Below are 12701 nucleotides of genomic sequence, written 5' to 3' on the forward strand. Positions count from 1 at the left end.
TCCAGACAGAAAGGTAGCCCAATAGTAGCTCATGCAGTCTTGTGGGTCACATCATCTCAGCAGCATGGCCCTTTCACACCCCTAGGAACCAGTGAAGCAACATTCTTGAGCAACAAAGGTAAGCGTGACACAGTGGCACATAAAATGAACTTGTTAAACTTCTTCCACTGCCGTGTTCTTTCTGCTGGGCTCTGATTTAACCTTATCTCCAATGCCAGTACCTTGTCTTTACCTTCATCCCCATTCATTTTTACAGTGTCATTTTCTTTTGCATGAAGCACAATTAAAGAAGCTTAGGGAAAAGAAAGACTTGCTTTGTTTTGATGCCAAAGCGAAATGTTTTTCTTTTTTTCCTTTTTCAGTTTTTCTAGTCAAAACAAGAGATGACATACCTTTTGAAAAGCAGCTTTCCTGAGGTGGCTTGTGCCCTGAAAACATATACAACTGGAAGTTCCAGTGCTCCAGAGCAGCTGTAGAAGATCAGCCTGTAGATGTTTTTACTGCCCTAGCTACTGGGTAGCTAGAAGGGCTGAATTCCAGGCTGTATGGCTTCAGTCTTCCCTAGAAAAGGCAATACATGAAAGCATCAGTATTTTGAACAGCCTTCCTCGACATCTCAGTGAGTTATTCTACTCTACTGAGATATTCAGAAAGGTGATGCTTTGACAATCTGATCTCAAATCATACAGTATAGCAGTAAAGGTAAGAGATCTCTTAATACTGCAAGAAGTACAAAGCAAAGCACAAAGTTTCTCCAAGCCTTCTGAACAAACAGAACTATTTCTAAAAGTTTCAGTAGTGGCTGGTTCTCCCTGCCTCATTAAGCCTGGAGAAAGGACAGAATAAAAGTGCATTTATTTTATATGAAGCAAAACAAGGCACTGTTAGCTGGAGAGCACCAAGTTCTTCAGACGGCCTTGAGGTACTTGAAGGGAGGATCTGTGAACACATACAAAAATGTATGTGAGCAAACTGTGAAGTCTGTTACAAAACCAGAGAGGTTTAAGTTGTGCTGCCCTTCAAAGAAGGCCTCTTCTGAGCAAAATTAAGTAGCATCCCATCTAAACCATGACTGCCTGTGTCACTTTAAGCTGATGGAATCAAACATGGGAGTGAAACCATGCAATGGGAGGGAGCCTTTGATCATTCATTGAGCCTATTGTTCTTTGGTACCTGCTACAGCCAAAGCACTCCATCAGGCAGCCAAGGAGATGGCTGTTTTAGAAGTGTGCATAGCAATAAGGAGAGTAAGCAAAGCTATGTCAGGTAGCTCTAGTCATTATCCAACTGAGTTCTGAAAATCTGCAAATATGGAGCTTTCATAACCTTGCTGGCCTACCTGTTCCAGTGTCTAACCCACTCCACTGTGAAGTCCTTTTCTGTAGGTTTGCCTAGAATGCCACCATTACACTTTTCTCCCTAACATGATATGTGGAGGCTCCAGCCCATCAGGAAAATCTCCCAGTCACAGTAATACAAAGGGAGTCTGCAATGCAATTATGCATGGGCATAGAGGCTGGAGGGGTCCAGGGCTCTGGAGATGACAAAAGGCAGGGGAACTGGCTGGGCCTTGCTTTTGTCTCTCAAGGCCTGTGCCCATGTGCTGCCAACCACATTTGCCGTGCACATGACATAATGGTCTGAAAAAGCCTTCCCTCTAGAGGTATCCTGGTCTCTGCTGTTATGCAGTTAGTCACCTCTTCCTCAGCTTTGTCAGCCTGCAATGGTGAACAAGCCCCATGTAAGAGCTGCAAGGAGCAGTCAGGCTCTTGTTCAGCTCTCCAGCTTGGTACAGAGTGGCTTTGTGTAATGCTGAAGGCAAAACCAGGGCACAGATGCTGGGCTGCAGGCATAGTATGGCACAGAGTGAGAGAGGGCCTGAGGAGAGTCATAATGCTGAAAGCAAGCGCTGCCCCTCTTTGTCTCTTGGGCAAACTGAGTCTTAATGACTTCATGTGCTTCTACAATTTAAGGTATGGGGAAATCCATATTTAGAAAATGGCAATAGGAAGAATTCAGCTAATCCCATCATATCTGCATCCACTCTGCCTTAAAGAATACAGGGGATCTTGCTTTCCTCTGACAAAAGGGTTAGGGACTGGACTTGTATTAAGTTTATTCTCCTGGCTTTCAAAGGCTTAGTTATAATAGGGCTGAGAGCCAAATGCAACTCTGTCTTGAGCTATTCCTTCTCCTCCCCCACTAAAGAATGATCTTTAAGCTCTGGACCCTCATCTCCACCCAAAATGACTGCCCTGATTTATTTTATGCTTTCTTGTTGTTTCCTTTTAAATCACTCCTAAGCTAAGCTTTTGTTTGCCAAGTTTTCAGCCTGGAGCAAATTTTTGCAGTCGAATTATAACCTCCTCTGCTTCCATTTGAAAAAGAGGTGTTTTTCTGGATATGCTGCTGTCCCACCCATTACTCACCTTGCTGCTGGGAGGCAGGGGAGATGGCAATCTTTTTAAATACCAGCATCTGAAAGTTCAGTGTCACAGACATGGGCACACATCTGGTTAAAGCATTTCCTTCATATCTTGGCTCCAAATCTTTGGCTGAGACATCTCATGGCAGTAGATGTGTCCAGGGAGCTGAGAGGGAGGGAACAAAGGACACAGAGTGGTTAGGTTTCTCAGAAAGGGAATGGCTGTGGGCTGGAATATAAAGCAATGCCAGGAGCGGGGAGTCTGCTCTCTCAGCACGTTACCGGGTTTGGCTCTCCAGGGCAGTGTGAGGCTCACCCACACTTGAGAAGGCGCCTCTAAAGCACAGGCTGCAGCAGCAGGAGACTGCTGAGGCCAGTGCCTTCCTCTGAAGGAGGAAATGAGAGATAGGCTGAAAAGGTGCTATGACCTGGAGGCTGAGGGAAACCTGGAAACTTCTTTTCCTCAGGGATTTTGGTTTCACAACTTAAAACTCAGCAAAAGCCTAAAATCCCTGCTCAGCTGCTAGTGAATTCCCAAAGCTGATTTTGAAGCCAGAAAGGTTCTGGAGAAGATGTCTTAAAGCAAGAAACTTCATCTCCCCGCCTGCCTGCTTTACCAGTGGGATCTATTCCCTCTTGCTTAAACAGAGCATGCCTAAAAATGTTATCTGTGGTCTGGGACAAGGTGTGGGAGGGTACAAGTATGAAGGGAATAAGACATATTTGGTGGGGAATTCCCTATGGATATGTCAGATCAGGATTTAAAGTCTTTCAATGAATTACAAAGGTTTCTTGTACAGGAATTGATGCCCAAATTATTCTGCATTATGACCTTTTATTATTTTTATCAGCTTATTTCCCCTCCTTCCACAAGATCAGTTAACAAGCAGTGGTTGCCTCTCTCACTCCAGGGAGATTGCTTGCCTTTCCACCACACCCCCTCTCCTAAGGAATTGCTCCATGTTAGGAGCCACTGCAGAGTGCAATGACATTTTTACACTTGTTGATATTGGCAGCAAGTTATATGATTGCAGGGCACAGGTCTTCTAGACAGGCTATTGACAAGGGAGAAGAACAACCACGAATAGAATAACAACAAAAAAGCCAATTCTGGTATTGAACTTCCCTGCAAAGGGCAGGGCTGGACCCAGGACTAATTCTGAACTTGGTGACATCATCAGATGTGAAAGCCACAAAAGATCGTGCATCTTACATTTTGAGACAGTCCAAGGGCAAGAAAACCACAAGGTAAAATTAATTTCTCTTGCTCTTTAAGAGTTAGAAACTAGAGTGGGGGGACATTAAGAGGAACCTCTTCCTCAGGCAAGCTCTCTGCTGCATATGAACTCCCACTGTTTAGGGAGTCACAGAAACTGAGGACAGAAAGACACTTTCTGGTCTATCCATCTGCTTGCCCCAAGGCAGGTCAGCTCAGTCTGCCATCCTGGACTGAAATTTCTATACTGTGTCTTAAATATTTCCTTCATAGACCCCACAGCCATATTTGCATTTTATTCCTGGGCTTCAGTAGATTTACTGCTATAAAGGTTTTTCTTCTGAAAGCCTTGCTGTAGTTAAAAACCTCGACATTTTGTCCTATATACCCTGGACATGGAGAAAAAATTATAACGATTCTCTTCCTATTATCTGTATTGTCTCTCCAGCCCTTTACTTCATGATGTTATCACATTTCTCCTTCATTCTTCTTGTTTAAGAGCCTCGGGCTCTCTCAGTTCTCCCCTTCTAAACCTCCTAGATGCTCTTCCAAAACCTTCAGGCAAATGCCAAGCTTGCTATGTGAGAGAGAAATGGCACAGTCCCATACTTTGGGGCAGGGGCTGAAGTGTAGCTACATGCAAAACTGTCTGAAATAACTGAGGCAGCTTAAAAATGTCTTCTCTCCAAAGAATTTGCTGCAGTACTACAGTTCACCCCTTTCCCCAGCTGAGATTATCAATTAGCCTGCAGGCTATGTTTCACATGGCCTGGAAAAAAATCCAAAATATGGAAAGCTGCATTCAACTATGGTATTTCCAGGGATCTGTGAGAACTTCCAAAGCTTGTTTCACCTCCCAAGGCAGCTTATCCCAACTACCTTCTAACATGTCTTTTGCAAGTGTGCTTACAGGATCACAGAATTGCTGACATTGGAGGTGGCTCTGGAGATCATCTAATTCACCCTCTTTGCTCATGACAGGCCCAACTACTGCATGTTGAGAAAACACAGTTGGATTTTGGATTATCTCTGAGGATGGAGACTCCACAGCCTCTCTGGCAACCAGTTCTTATGTTCAACCACCCTTACAGTAAAAATCACTAAGAGTCTATGTTCTCTTTATTCCTCCCATCAACTATTTATACACATCAGCTAATCATATCCAACTCCAAAAACGGTTTTGTCTTTTATCTCCTCCCCATGAAGTTTTCCCATTAATGCCTTCTCTGGTCAGCAAAGCAGATTCCAGTTTTAGAGAGCTGCCAGGGAAACACACAGCAAACAACCACTCAGGTGTGTCCAAGTATTTGCTCCTGTTCTGATCATATCTGCATGATCAAACCTTGTTGTACTTCCCAGTAAGAAGCAAGGATACAGACAGCAGAGCTATCAAAGGCAGCATCAGAAAAGAGGGAGGAAGAACTGCTCTACTTCTTTTCAGTATCACAATCTTGACATCCATTTAAAAAGACACCCCCTCCTCACACCATTTCTAGAAAACTGCAGGATAATAAATACTTAAAAGCCCATGTGTAAGGAATCTTGTGATGCCTGTCTGAATCTGCAGTCAATTTGAAAAGTGTGACTAGCTGACATCTCAACAGAAGATAATTAAGAAACACAATTCTGGAAAGGGTGGGAAAGGGTAAGAGGGCAGCAGCCCAGTATCCTTCCCAAAATACTGTATTTCTTACCCAGCCTCCAAAATCCTATCCCAGCTTTTCCAGGGAAGGAGTATGGTAGGGACAAGATAGAAAAAACCCCTCTGCTTCTCCCTTCACTCTCAGCTGTGTGCCAAGAGCCCAAAAACTGCAGTAATTTGGCCTCTCCGGACTTTTCACGGGAACAATTACGTGGGTCTCTGCCATTATGCCTTTACATTTAAAGTCTGCAACCCTTCAAAGATGTAGGCACTTGCCTGGCTTACACTGCTCCCAGTAACATGATACGAATGAGCTATAGGCAAAGCAGGGCTGGGACATGCATCCTTTGCAAGGGTTGTTGGGAAGCAGAAGATAATCACAAACCTCTCCCTCCCCAGGAGGTGAAAAGCTTTACAAACCATGGACACTCTGGACATCCCCCTTGTCTAAAGCCTCATTTTTTCCCTGGAATATTTATCTTTCCTGCATTTCCCCTCAGTAATAATCTAATCAAGTAGAATTCTTCTGGTATTAATCAGATGAGCAGGGGAGCACTTTGTGGTTAATATTATCAATTGAGGATGTCAGGAAGGCTTTGACAGGATTACCCTGGAATTTGCCATTTATTAACTAGGCCATTAGCTAAAATGGCATGGCTGAGGTGGGGCTGGTTTTGCTTTGCACATGGGAGATGTCCTGGTTGAGGGTGGGGAAGCTGAGGGTGGTGGAGTTCTGTCTCCATCTGATTCAGAGATCTCAAACAGCTGCCCTGGCAGCCCTGAAATATCTTTCTCCATCTGTGTGCCTTTCTTTGATTTCATAATCTCTTCCCATTATTGGGAAACCATCACAAATCAAGCTGGAGACTGAGCTAGGAGAGCTTGCACCACCACGCGTAGGTTTGTGGTCCTGACCTGGGAGGATGGGAATGAAACCCCGCTGTTACAGGCTGCTCTGCTGTGGCAGGCCAGAGAGAAATGCCCCAAGCCCCTAGCCCAGGGCACCAGGAAGGAGAAGCCACGTTTAGAAACAGAGGCACATTAGACTTGCAGAAGCAGCTGGGATACAAAGTAGGCACACACAAAATGTTTAGGCAAGTGAGGAAAACAAACTGAAGAATTTGTTTAAAAATTTGTTTTCTCTCCTTGAAATTCAGTGCTGCTCTTTGCCCAAAACAGATAGATGGATGCCCATGGCCAGGTAATGGAAGAATATAGGCAAACACTAAAGAGGAAGCAATTTTAAAAATATAGCTGCAACATTCTTTCCCTCTGAGCAGGCTTCTATCCCAGATTCCAGAGGTTCTAGGCAATCATTTGCTGTATGCTCCAAGCAACTTTACATGGGCTATTGCTGGAGGAAACCTCCACAAACTTCAGTCTCAAAGCTCACTGCACCAGAACAGAGGCACCCACCACTAGAAGTCACTGGGCCATGATGCAAAGGGCCAAAGAGTGAAGAAAACTCCCCTAATATATCATAGGGTATGTCTTTATTCAGTCCTCATTCAGGCAGGAGCAGGGAAATAAAATAAGACCTCTATTCAGGGCCTTTTTTCTTGGTAGTACACCTTAGGAAAGACAGCAGGACACCCTCTGACTGCTATCCCACGTGATGGCAGAAAAGGAGTCTCTGATCCTCAGAGGCAATTGGAACACAGAGCCCCAGAGCAGAGATTCTGGGAAGAGGACAAGAGGAGCTTCTCTGGATAGACATGAGCCAGCACCTGAGAAGTGTGAGTGTAGCCCAGACAAGGGACAGGCTTGATAGCTGCTTCTAAATAGCATCTCCTGCTACCCTTTCTAGAGACAAAACCTTTGTGTGGATGGGAGCAGCCCACTGCTGTGGCCCAGCAGGGCAATTTTTATATTCTTATAAACCCCAGAATCACAAAGGCATTGATTTAGAGCTTGCAGCAGCTCTTGGAGTTTGTGCAATGTAGTACCTGCCACTGCATCCAGACACCCCACAGCATTTGCTTGTTACGACTCAGTGGAGCAACTGGACTCAGCAAGGAGCAGAACTGGACCCCCACAGAGCATTTACATGTTGTTCTTTTGGACAGAGCTTTGAATACAGAAAGGCAAAAACCAGCATTGGTTTCTAAATTCTGTCCTTCCTGGTCAGTTAAAGAAGGAATTAGCACTAGAATCCAAATTGCTGCAGGAACAAAAGCACATCCAATCCATGCAGTCACCTCTGCTTTGATGCACACAGAGAACATATTTATGTAATTTCATCCACTCTCCCTTGAAATGTGATAGTTGTGAATAGAAAGGCCTGAAAAAGGAGGGTCTTGAAATCTCCATACAATTTGTAATTTATAAATTTCCTGGATCACAAACCAAGGTCTTGAGTTAGCCCTTTACCATTCATTCAGCACAAATAGAATAACTGAAAATTCAACAGCTACTCCCTAACTTCTCACATTGCCCATGGAAAAACCTAACAACTTATGTCTCAAAGTGCAAGTGTAAAATTCCTACTTCTCAATTTGTTCCAGCAATTGCTCTGATGAGGGAACATCCCAGAAAAAGGTATTTCTTCACCAGGTACTTTGCAAGTCTGGCTCTGAAACCAAATTCCCTATACCAAAGTAATCTTCTTCACTTTATGCAGATCACTTAGTCTTCATTTAGAAAGAAGGTTATGGGCTCCTTGAGGCAGTTTGATCCAAAAGGGTCCACCCAAAAGATAAACGAAAAGCCAAAAAATGTCAACAAAAAATAGAGACCAAACCTAGCAAAACTGCTGCTGATATTCCGGAGCAGAAACCACATGCCCCTTGCCTGAACAATTTCCAAACCATAAATGATGTTTAATGTGGAAAAAGTCATAAATGTACAAAAGTTACTTCTAAAACTAAAAACACAGAATTTCTTACTTATAGCTTTGATGAATGAAGTGTTTTGTATTCTGGCGTCATGCTTGGCACTCTAAAGAACCTTTCTGCTAGCTGGAAATTAATGGCACTGCATGTTGGCATGTCCACTGGCTTTGCAGCAGACTGGAGAATGCCCTTCAGGATTCTAACACAGGCTTCTCTGTTGACTGCTCAGCAAGGTGGAACACGTTATCCTTGCACCAGTCCCATATCACAAAAAAGGGTTAAATAATACTAAAAAGACTTTCAATGGTGCTGTGCATTATGTTCTTTTGTGCTGTCGGCTCCTACCTGTCTTTCAGCTACTCTCCAATTCAGGAAGAAACAATGTGTGAATAAATCACAAGCAACCCAGAAGCGGCTCACACAAAGCAAAGCAGAAGGTATTTCAAAGGACACAGGAGTTAAGGAAACAGTGCTTTATTCTCCTGTCTGTTACTGTTGATTTGCAGACATTTCCAAGTGTGTTCCAAAACTATATTTAAAATTAAGCTTTCAAAGTAAACAGTTTGCACCGGGTGCCAAGATTGCTTTAATGCCAGAACAGAAAGCTCTGTCTGACACATGCATAATTTTCCAAGCCGGAAATTTAACAAAGCATTTAATACAACAGACATCATTTGATAGTCTCAACTTAGACACCCACTTGGCAGTGGCAATAACCAGTCTTCCATCAACTGCATCCAAAAATGATGCTTGCCTAACTAGTTATCATGCAAAACATTAATGGGAGTATCTTCCTCTTTTGAAGTCCTTTGGAAATGGAAACACAGGCTGCAACTGCCTGGTACACAACCATGCAGAACATCTGAGAACCACCCTTCCGAGGTGGAAGCAGACAGAAAAATATTGGGAAGCAGAGCTTCCCAGCCTTTTCTGTACTGTGAGTCACATCATGTACACACAGTGCCTGGGGATCTCTGGGGGGGCCATGGGGAGCACAGGGAAGCAGGGCCAGTGACGATTTTATAGAAGTGGCATGCTGGAAGAAGTCAGCAAGCCTGGAGCTGCCCAGTCAGCTCTCCCAAGGCAGGTGGTGGTTGGTCAGCACACCCTGTTCTGAGAGCTGCTTTCTTTTTTCCCTACCACTGGTTACTTTTTGCATTATGCAATCCCAAACTTTCGTACAAAGATCTTTTTCTCTTCCTGCATCAGTGAGTGGCATGCATTCTTCACTTCATCTAGTATAAAAGAGAGCTATTTTAACTCCTTCACTTCCAAAAATGCACATATTTTTGGTTATAAACGTGTGAGACCAGATCCTCAGGACAAACAACACTTGATTCATAGTTTTCCTATGCTTAAGTGGTTTGTTGAAAGAAAATCATAGCTGAAAATATGTGACAATATGAAAAAAAACAACAAAAAACCAAACAAAGCACGGTATGATTTGTTTAAAGACACTTGGTGATGATCTGTAGTCTTGCCCCTACACAGAGAAAAGGGACATTACCTACCAATGGATCTCTGTGAGCAGGTCTTGGTAGTTGTTTGCATCATTTCTAACAACCAGTGACTCAGTTTGCCTTTTCTCCTCCTGCATCTCACTGAGTGAATTAAACAGGCTGTCAGTGGCTCAAGGCCAAGTCCAGCCCTCTCTCTCTGACAGCACACTTCAATTTTGCTGTTCCAGCACTTCTTGTGGGACAGGTGCCCAGTAAGTGCTTTAGAAACCAGTGTTTACTATTCACGAGAGGAAGAATTTCAGGGAAAATACTATCGTAACATCCATGACAGGAGCTTTTCATAACTCTCTTGTTAAAGTCACGCGCTTTTGGCATGGCAGCCTTCTGAAATCTCTTTTGTGGTCCAACCCATTCTAGGGTTGCAATTTTCTGTGCACCTGGAGTGAACGTTCCCTCAGGTCTGGTAGCATCCAGATCCGTGGCAATGTTCTCCCTGGGAAGCAGTGACTAACATGCTCTTTAAAAACAAGTCGTTAGTTCTGAAGTATGTCAGAGGAAATATATTCCTGAACTTAGCCACTGTAGCATACCTGGTCTTTCCTTAAGGCTGCAACTGAAAAGACCCAAATCCTTTGTGTCTCAGCAGACTCTTAATTCCTGAACAGGCAGCAAAATTGAGTGTCCCCCCTTAACAGCTCATTAAGTTCTCTCTCTCTTTTTCACTGCCAGTGTATTTTGCTATTTGACTGCTAACAAGTTTTCTTTTCAACATAAGCAACTTCTACATCACCTTAAAGCTGGTGCAGCTGGGTCAGAGTCTGTACACACAGTAACACGTCATACACCGGATGGAGAAGGAATTAGCTTGAGTTCCATGGTACTGATGAGGCATTTGCAGCATTTTCAGTTTTGTTTTACTTTCTTGCTCATTATTGAATGCTGCTCCTGCTTCTTATTCATTTGCAATGTGCCTGTGTCTTCAGTGCTTTTGTACAGCCCTCAGCAATCCAGATGTTGCTGCCATGCTCCAACCTGATGCTTGCTGGAAATTATCTTTTCTGATTTTCCTATGCTTTTCCCAAAATACTGAGGCACTTTTTCCTCTTTGCTTTTTCTCAGCTATGTGTTTTCCTCACACCTTTTCAAAATATGCCACCGAAACAGTCCAAGGTGCAACACAGTAACAATCTTTGAGCAATCATTCCTGGAGCTGCTATGGAAACACAAGAATTGCTGGAAAAGAGTTTTCTGGCAACTCATGGCTCCCCACCTGCAGCCTGGGGCACACCACCTGAAGCTGCTATCATAATGCCTTGTCTCCTATCTCATTAAGGCAGAAGGTAAATTGCAATTCTTTATTCCTCAGCACAGATCACAGAAATATCCTGAATAAATTCCTTTTTTAAAGATGATAATTTTATTTGGAGACTGCTTCCAAACTTGGTTCAAAAAAAATGCTTTGGAATGAAGAATACAGTAGTATACATTATTCAAATGGATAAATATCCTCACCACTGTAATGCTGCACCCCCTTTGTTTAAAAGCTGCTGTTAACCACTGGATGTTAACACTTGTTTTTTTGCCCGAGTTGGACAACTCCATGATCAAAACTACACTCATTAAACATGTATCAAGAGACCACAAAAGGACCTCCCTTATTTTCAGTAAATGAAACATATTGTTAAATGGAGTGCTAAGATTGAGTCTGAGTTATCAAATGCAGAAGCCCCCACCTTCAAACACACAGATCAAGGGACAAGAGCTATTGGTACAGCTTTGAGTCAATAGAAACATTGGCATTATTTCTACCAGCACTGGTGAGAGCACAGACAGGTTATAATACAATAGACATTCCTGAACCCCAAATTTCTCGAAAGAAGGAAATGGTCCTTGGACCAGGCCTGAAGCTTTCCAGTGAAGAGACACAAAAGTTTGTCCTGCTGCCACACAGACTTTGTTTGGTGACTAAGTATGCCTGAGTATCTTGTTAACATGCCCTACAATCTTGAAAGCTGACCCTTTGCAATAAGAAGTGTGACAAAGAAACAAGCTCTTGAATGGGGAAAAAAGGCTGTATGCCCCAAGCACTGTAACCCGAATAAGGGGCTTTCTGAAGGAACAAAGCTGCTTGTACACAGGTGCCTGCTCCTTGAGTCAGCGGGTAAAGTGCAAGCCAGCAACACTGTTGGGAATGGGGCAGCACAAGAGTTTGAAGCAGAGGCTGGTCTGCTTTGCTTCTCGATGTTACAATAGTTCCTGAAAATTTCAGAGTTCCAGGAGAGCTGCCCGACTTCCTCTGAGCCTCTGCCTCCAAGCTGCATTCGCAACACTGGCGGCCTGTGTATTTCAGGAATGCAAAAAACTGGCACAGTGAGGCCTATGATTCAGCCAAGATGATGTGTTGGGACATGACTGAAGTTAATTAAAAGGAGCTTAAGACAGACAGACAAAAAAAAGAGTTTGCAAGACTTCTTAAAGAGCCAATTAATTATTATTTGTGGCTGCACACGCCAGCTGGGCCACAACATGGAATCTCCCCAGCCCTTACCACTCACCTCAGAGTCTTTATACAAGGCCAAAGAAAACCCATATGCAGGTCAGCCTTTGGGAGCCCTGGGCCAAACTCCCTCCACTAGAGCTGAGTAGAACTTTACATTCAGCAGACCAGTCTTGTTTATACCACAGATATATGCTGGGTCTAAGTAATGGACACAGAGTAAGAAATGAATGATATCTTGGTTGAGATGTAAAAAAGCACAGGCTCTGCAGAGCAGGATGACCCGGTGACAATTGTCTTTGTAAGCATGAACTGGAAAAGGAAGGACTGGCTCCACCTGGAGTCAGGGTGGGGGAAGAGGGAATAAATGTGAATAATTTCAGCCCCTCTACTGCATGATAGTGATCATTTTCACTACTGCACAAGGCACCCATATTTAAAGAAGCATAACTTCCCTGAACACGTTTCCAGACTAGTTTACTGTAAGAAATTCATTGCCTCCTTAGCAATTCCCTAAGACTAAATTCCAAGTCCCAAGTCTATGGACCTAAACCCTTCATTGCTTCCCTGTGGGCAACAAAGCAACGTTCACATGTGTGAGCAACCTCCTTGCTTTCAATACTTCTGCAA

The 12701-nt window shown here is 43.6% G+C and overlaps 1 long non-coding RNA gene across 1 annotated transcript in view; it reads right to left on the reverse strand.

Annotated features, from left to right (window-relative positions):
- Window positions 1–260: 260 nt before the first annotated feature.
- Window positions 261–12701, reverse strand: part of LOC148221646 (uncharacterized) — an 82254-nt gene continuing 69813 nt past the window's right edge. The window contains exons 3-4 of the long non-coding RNA XR_015807687.1: window positions 2430–2591; window positions 261–561 (exon numbers count right to left, since the gene is read on the reverse strand). This is a non-coding gene — a long non-coding RNA (uncharacterized LOC148221646). The remainder of the gene's footprint in view (window positions 562–2429; window positions 2592–12701) is intronic.

The sequence above is a fragment of the Sturnus vulgaris genome, chromosome 19 (genome assembly GCF_052056855.1).
Source record: "Sturnus vulgaris isolate bStuVul1 chromosome 19, bStuVul1.hap1, whole genome shotgun sequence".
Taxonomy (NCBI): Eukaryota; Metazoa; Chordata; class Aves; order Passeriformes; family Sturnidae; genus Sturnus; species Sturnus vulgaris.